The following is a 7,547-nucleotide window of genomic DNA, read 5'->3' on the forward strand; positions in this document are numbered from 1 at the left end:
ATGTGTGTGCCCATCTGTCCTAGCACTGACAGTGTGCTCTAAGGGGCAGGGCTGCGCCTTCCTCAAAGGGGGGGTCTGTCATCCAACGGAGTGCAGGTGGGCTCCGTTAGTGCTGATGAAAGGCAGAGATGAATGAACAAACTGGGGAAATGCCCCTCCAGTGCCATTTGATTTTTGTCATGGGGCTTAAGGCAGAGGGTAGATGGAGCTCCGGCACCCTGGCCATCCGCCCCCTTCCTCTGGCACCATCCTCATATTCCCTCCCCTCCCCTCTGCTGCTCCCTGTGTGGTTTATTCTCCCCCTTCCTTGTCTTCCTTCTCTTCCCCCACCTCAAGCCTGGGTATGGGCTGCACGCAGTTGTCTTATTCACACAGCGGTTGCTCAGACATGCCTGTCACAGCTTGCTAAACCAGCAGAAAGGTGTCCACCCTCCACCATTCCAAATCCCACCCCAGACCCCGCCACCCTCACGACAGAACAAGGTGGGGCTCCGCTCAAGTTCACGTGCCTGGAACGGCGCCAGGAGCTAAGGCGTCAAAGAGACACAGGACGTGCCCTTGCTCCCGGCACCCTTTAACGTTTTTTGTAACCTATTTGGTCAGCAGCTATCTACTGAGTGACAGCTGTATACCAGGTACTGTATGGGGTCCCGGAGAAAGAGAGGCAGATGAAAGGAAGCCTCTGTCTTCAAGGAGTCCATGGGTTAACAGGAAGGTGGGAGGAGACACCCACACCAATGAACTGTCACAGTCTCCACAACTGTGCTCAGGTTTCATCGTTTGCTCTAGGTCTTCTCTGGTCTTCCCCACCGATCCCAGCAAGACCCTGTGCTGTCAGCAATGACTGGAGTGCAATGTTCATGGAGCCTAGAGCCACAGGGACCTGATTTGCATTTGTAATCCTGGGCAAGTTACTCAACCTTCCTGGCCTCACTTCCTCATCTGCTAAGTCTTCCTTCCTCATAGGTTAATTAAAGTCCAAGTGCTCAGAACAGTCACTAGTGCACAGTAAGTGCTCAGTAAACAAGATACCTCTGGTCATGATCTTTCTGGTTCTTTTTTCTAAGCTATGCGTTCCTTCTGGGTAGGGCCGATTTCATTGTCAGTTTCATCCTCATACCTAGAATGTTATAAGGGCTGAATGGAGAAATGAGGGAATAAATAGATACAAGCCATGGGAAATGAAGGTTGTTAGTAAGCATTGTACAGAGGGCACAGGAGCCCCTACCCTAGACTGAGAGAGGGGCCTGGGGTCTCAACGCTGAACTACCCTGGCTGCTCCAAGGCACCATGGGGTCCAGATCCCAGGGCTTACAGGGCCTGGAGCAGCCTCTCTTCCTCAGACCCTGGCCAAGGCTATTTAGGGGCAGCCCTCTCATTCTCTGAGCTAGTTTTGCAGAACATGGTGGGGGTGAGGGTAGTTGCCCATGGGAGCAGTGACATGAGCTGCACTCTAGGCCCAGTGGGGACTCTGGCCTGAGAGCCTTTCACCCAGACCCCAGGGAGGACACTGAGAAGCTGGGCCCCATCTGGGGACCTCTGTGGCCCCATCAGGAATCCCGGGGAAGCTCAGAGGGCAGGCCAAGAGCAGGTGTTTCTGCCAAAGCTACCGCAGGAGCCTTCCCGAGTTGGGAATAGAAGGTGGTCATCTTGGCTCTATGGTCAGAAGGGTGGGAGAGGCAGTGGGTGGTGAATCCACCTCATTCTCTCTGGGACTCAACTCTTTATCAGGTGTGGGGCAGCCATTCAAATGAGGGCAGATTTTTCAGGCTTGCTGGGTTGACCTTCCCAGGGTTGACCTACATGCCACGCCCATGCCAGTCTCACACTGATGCTTCCCAGTGCTGTGGCTATGAGGAAACAGCCCCTTTGCAATGGCACCTGGCTGATCTCCATGCCAGTGATTGTTTGTGAATGAGGCCATGTCAGCACAAGAGTTGCTGGAATGAAAGAGATAATGGAAAGGGGGACACAGTAGCATATCCTTTATTCTCATCCTTTCTTTCATTTCATCTTTACAGCAATCCCATGAATTGGCACAGCTGTGCCCATTTTACACATGGAAAGACTGAGGTCTGGATGGGGTTAAAGACCTGCCCAGCGGGAGAGCTGGGACCTGTGGTTTCAATGTGCTTTCCAAGACTGGGGCTGGTCCTTTGCCAAGGGTCAAGCATTCAGCTCCAGGAATCTGGGGGGAGAAGCGAGGCTCTCTCCCAGATCCCAAAGCCTAGGGGATGAAGGAATCAAGCCTGTGATATTCCTGGGGTGTCTTGGCGCCTCAGAGCCAGGTCAGGCTCTGGAGGGAGGAGGGCAGCGGGTGGCCCACACAGATGGAGAGACATGGCGCTGTTCTGTGACTCCTGGCACTTCAGCCACTTCCTCCTCACCCTGAGCAGCAGGCACCTCCCTCTCTTCCAGACTCCACCCTGGGGATGAACCAGGTTGCTGCCCTCCTCAATGCAGTGGCTGTCCTGCCCGGGCCCTGCAGGGGGCAGGCTCACCCCAGAAAGCAGGTCAGTGCCTCGATGGCCACGTGCTGGGACACAGGGTGGAGGGGCTGGCCCCTAGACCCAGTCCTGGCCGGGCCTGGTCTCAACATGGGGCCCCAGCTGGGTCCTTGACAAGCAGGCTGTGGCTGCAGGCACATTCTAGGCCTGAGACCCTCTTGGTGCCCCCTCTGTGTTGGGTGATAGCTTTGAGGATCCATAGTAGATCCTGAGTCCCAGCCAAGGGAAGCCCTAGGGGAGGATTAGGAAGCGAAGTCATAGCAGGGGGTGCAGGGCAATGGGTGTGATGGACTTTTCCAGCGTTTTTTTTTTTGAGACGGAGTTTTGCTCTGTCACCCAGGCTGGAGTGCAGTGGCATGATCTCTGCTCACTGCAACCTCTGCCTCCTGGAGTCAAGCAATTCTCCTGCCTCAGCCTCCCAAGTAGCTGGGATTACAGACGTGCGCCACCATGCTCAGCTAATTTTTGTATTTTTACTAGAGACAGGGTTTCACCATGTTGGCCAGGCTGGTCTCGAACTCCTGACCTCAGGTGATCCACCTGCCTCGGCCTCTCAGACTGCTGGGATTACAGACGTGAGCTACTGCGCCTGGCCACTTCCAGCTTTTCTTATTCAGCTGGGGGGGCCCTTCCTTCCTCCCTGCCTGGGTCAGGGCATCTGAAGGGCTGCCCAGGGACCTGCTCTCTTTTGGATGGTGTCCCTGGGATTGTTGGTGGCTGGAGCAGAGCAGAATATGTGGTTTGTGTCCCTTTGAGCAGCCCTTCTGGGGGCTCTGAAAGAGCTGGACACACTTCACACCCTCCACCCTCTTGCAGAGTTTGAGAGAAAATAAGCAGGTGGCAGGTATTGCTGAGACTTGCACAGGCACCTGTTGGGGGTGGGTATTTGGGGGACTTGGCCAAGAACTGGTATCCCTTTTTATGAACAGTCATAATGACTGTGGCTTCTTTCATCCAAGGATCTCAGACCAGTTTGAAAGTAAAATCCACAGTGTCAGGCATGGTAAATTACAGTCCGGAGCCCGCAGTCTGGTTTGTAGACACGCTTTTGTTAGTAGGAAGAGAGTCAAATCAATTGCATGCTGGTCCCTGTAAATGCAGACTACAAGTCCAATCAAACAGGGTGTTTGGAAAATTCACTTTGTGGTTCAGCTAAGTGATACTTGAATCAAGGGGACGCTAGACACTGAGGTACCAGCTCTTTTCTCCCAGTGGGCCTGGCCGTGCATCTCCCACAATCACGGCTTCTCCAAGCACACCAGGGAGAGAAAGGACGCTCCGAAATGCTCCAACCGTAAAAGTGGGGTGGGGGAGTTAGGGACTCAGTGGGTCTGAGCAGGAGACTGTGGACTCTTCCAGATGGGAGCTGGCAGCCAGTGCAGCTGTGCAGGGAGAGCTGGCCCGAGGGGAGAAGGCGGTGGGCCCTGAGATGTGGAAGGCTGAGCTTGGCCACAAGAGGACCAGAGAGGTACGGCTTAAGGCTGGGGTGAGGGTGGCTCTCTGGGTATCTACCATGGCAAAAGCAGCTTGGAGCAGAACTTTGAAGTCCTGGGCAAGTGCAAAAACCACACCCCAGGGGGAGAGAAAATACTTTTGTATTTTGCGGGAGAAGAGATTTCTAGAGTAACTCTGGGCCTTGTCAAGTAGGACTTTGAAGGCCTGATGAAGGTCAAGGCCTGATGGGGGCTTAGGACCAGGCCACGAACAGTAGGTTGGGAAGCTGGACCCATGCTCCTCGTAGGGCCCTAGTGTGTCAGGAGGAGCCACCGCTCAGGACCAGGACCAACGCTGTGGAGGGGCAGCCAGGCAGTGGGGGGGACCTCCTTCACCACTGAGTGCATGTTCAGATCGTCTTGAGCCTGGTGAGGCTGGGTGATAGCAGTGGGCAGGCAGACATTTGGGGCACAGGCTTTGGGGTGGGAAATGGAGCAGAGAGAGACTTGCCAAATCTTGTCCAGGAAGGTCTGAGTCATCCTGCTGAAGGCAGCTGCCATCGGGGTGGAATGTCACTGAGGTGGCCAGGATGGGAGGTAGGATAATTCAGCCTCCGCACCTCCAAGTACTGTTTGGACTTGGGAGGGCAAGAATGACAGCCACTGAGAGCAGGGTGTGACAGGACAGGAAGGCACAGTTCTCCAAGGGAAGCCCTCTATGCCTGACCCTGAAAACAGCCAGCCATGGTGACAGGCCACAAGGGAAGGAGGCAAGGAACAGCTGCATTTGTTTGGCCAAGCCTCTCAACCAGCGATGTTTCCTTACTGAAGGTTTCAGACACAGGATACCCAGTTAGATCAGAATTGAAGGTAAACAACAACAACAACAACACCACCACCACCACACACACACAAACTCTATAAGTGTGCTCCTAATACCACATTTAAAAAATTCGCTAAATCTGGCAACGCTCTCTTTATCAGGTCTGTGAATGGCCCTTAGTTTTCTACCATCAAAACTGAATAAACAAGACTTTTCCTGGAGTTTCTGGAAAAATTACATTGCTGGCTAGAAAGGTCTTAATGTAGGGTTTCCCCCTTCTGTAAGGCTTTCTTCAACTTTGTGTACCTGTTGTTGCATGTCTGCACTAGAATCTAACCTAAGCTGACAGTGTATTTGGCACGAGCTGTTGGTGGGGTTATTTGACACAGAATATATAGAACCCTGCATCTCAGGGCAGGGGACAGGGCTCCCAGGTGCTTTGTCGCTTGAATGTATTCTTTGTTCCAAGGAAAATTCAGTTGTGTGGAGGAAATGAGGATGAGTTGTGGGTCTCCCAGGGTCCTGGGTGACCGCTGGGTGCTGGGTGAATCTGAAGAAGTTAAAACATGGAACGAACACTTCTTAGGTGCCTCTTCTGGTGGGAAATTCTGTAGGATCTGGGTGTATGGACCTTAAGGGTGGAAGAGGCAGTAGGAGGAAACCAGAAAGATGGGGCTGAAACCAGCAGGCTGCTCTAACAGACAACCATCGGCCTTCTGCAGAGATCTTATTCTTGTCGGTACCCATTTCTTGTTGGCCTGGCTGCCCCAGAGGCTGCTGTCTGGTTTGTTTCCTTCACTATCTTTGGGGCCTTTGGGTGGTGGTGACCAGCATGTTCTGACCAAAGCCCAGAGAAGCATAAAGGAGATACTCTGCTTGAAGAACTCACTCCCTCCTTGGGCACACGGTGACAGTAATGCCTTGTGCACAGAAGGGACTGTTCAGAGCTGGGCAGAAGGAGACTTGGGCTTGATATTTCAGGTCTTTGCCCATGGAGAACCTTGGTTTTCAGATTGAAGTTCATTTCAGGGTGCAGACTTCTTTCTGTCAAAGAAGGGGCCAGAAACTCAGGGGTTGATGTTGAACTTGGTGGCCTTTCAAGATGGGCTTGGGGAAAGACCAGGATGCTTTCCATTCCTATGGCAGCATTCCCCTTCTTCCCCTGCCCCCAAGCTGGGATCATGGTGGACAGGGCGTCCTGTCAGCACTGCAGCCTGCAGGTGGGGTGAGAGTTTTTGGAAGCTTCTAGAGTAAGGGTCAGAGGCCAGATGGAGACTCCTAGCTGAGGGGACTGCTGTAGCTTTGGACACAATCCCAGACCATGCTCTTTGAGCAGCTGTCTTTTCTCAGACAGCTGGGTTAGGCCTCTGAATCAGTATTCCATTAAACCAGGGCAAGTGGTTTGTGCCCTGGAAACAGCACTGGTCTGGGGTTCTGACTATATGGGTACTAAGAGCAGTTTCAGTCTCTTAAATCTGTGAAATGACTTCCTGTTTTTCAAGCCCCTTTGGATGTAGTTCTCACAATCCCATGATTGTGGTGTTATGACCTCCACAGACCTATTGTGAAAGCTGAGGCTTAGAGGGATGGAGCAGCTTGAACTTAGTTCTCGCTGAGTCCAGGCTCAGGGCCCTTCTCTTGTGTGCGGAGGGGGTTGGCTGTGCAGTCAACAATAAGGAAAAAGGCAGGACACTGAGGGCAGCTGAAAGACTTTCTCCTTTGACGAGCTGGTCCCCTGCTCCAGGGAAGGTACATTCCTCTCCCCACAACCCTAGAGGCACCTCTCTGGTCCACAGTGGCCCTCTTGACGCTCAGGTGAGAATGATGGGGACATCTGGACATTCCGATCAGTAGACTCCTTGCTTATTCAGTTGTCCTGAGAGAAACCTAGAATCAGCTTCAGATATGGATCACACAGTACAGGGGTTAAAACAAAAAAGAAAATGAGAATATTAACTTCAGATGCCTACCAGCCAGAGATCCCGAACAGAGAAGAACTGTGCAAAGGGCTTGGTGAGGGCTGCCCTCGGGCCCATTTTGCAGGACAAGCACGCTGTGTCACAAACAAGGTAAACAGAGGCATGGGTGTATTAAGGACTTGCTTGAGTGGGCCCAACAGAGACAGCCAGACTCCACACTAGTCGTCCCAGAAAATGAAGTGGGGGGTGCTTAGGGGAGGTTGGGTCAGAGCCCCAGTCTTGGTCCTGAGAGTCCAGTGGTTCTCATCTGGGGGTAGTGGTGTCCGCTGACCCCCAACCTGGGGGACGTTTGGCAATGTCTGCAGACAGTTTTGGTTGTCAACGCTGGGGCGGGGGTGGCTACCAGCATCTGGCGGTAGAGTCAAGGGACACTGTCAAACATTTTATAATGCACAGGAGAGCCCCAAACAATAAAGAATGACATGGTGCAAAGGGCTGAGTTAGGGAAACCCCATGGCAATCCAGTCCTAGGCCCTGCCAGGAGAACTGGGGAGATTGGGTGGCTGTGGGGAAGCCATGGCTGGGGCAGCGGGTGCTCTGGAGGGCTGATGCTCTGCTCTTGCTCCCAGAGGGGCTGCACAGGGGCCCACTGCCAGCTGCTCCTGGACATCTTGTCAAAGTGTCCACCTTGCTGGGAGAGGCATGTTCACCACAGCCAATCCTCCCTGGATAATTTCAGAGAGAAGCTTATAAAATATTTTAAGAGGCTGGCAAATTACAACCTTAGAAGCACATAAATGCTTCCATAAACGCCAGCTTTGCAAACCAAGCGTGTGTGGGGGCAGAGTAAGCAGGTTGCCCAAGC

The sequence above is a fragment of the Chlorocebus sabaeus genome, chromosome 16, assembly GCF_047675955.1.
Source record: "Chlorocebus sabaeus isolate Y175 chromosome 16, mChlSab1.0.hap1, whole genome shotgun sequence".
Classification (NCBI taxonomy): domain Eukaryota; kingdom Metazoa; phylum Chordata; class Mammalia; order Primates; family Cercopithecidae; genus Chlorocebus; species Chlorocebus sabaeus.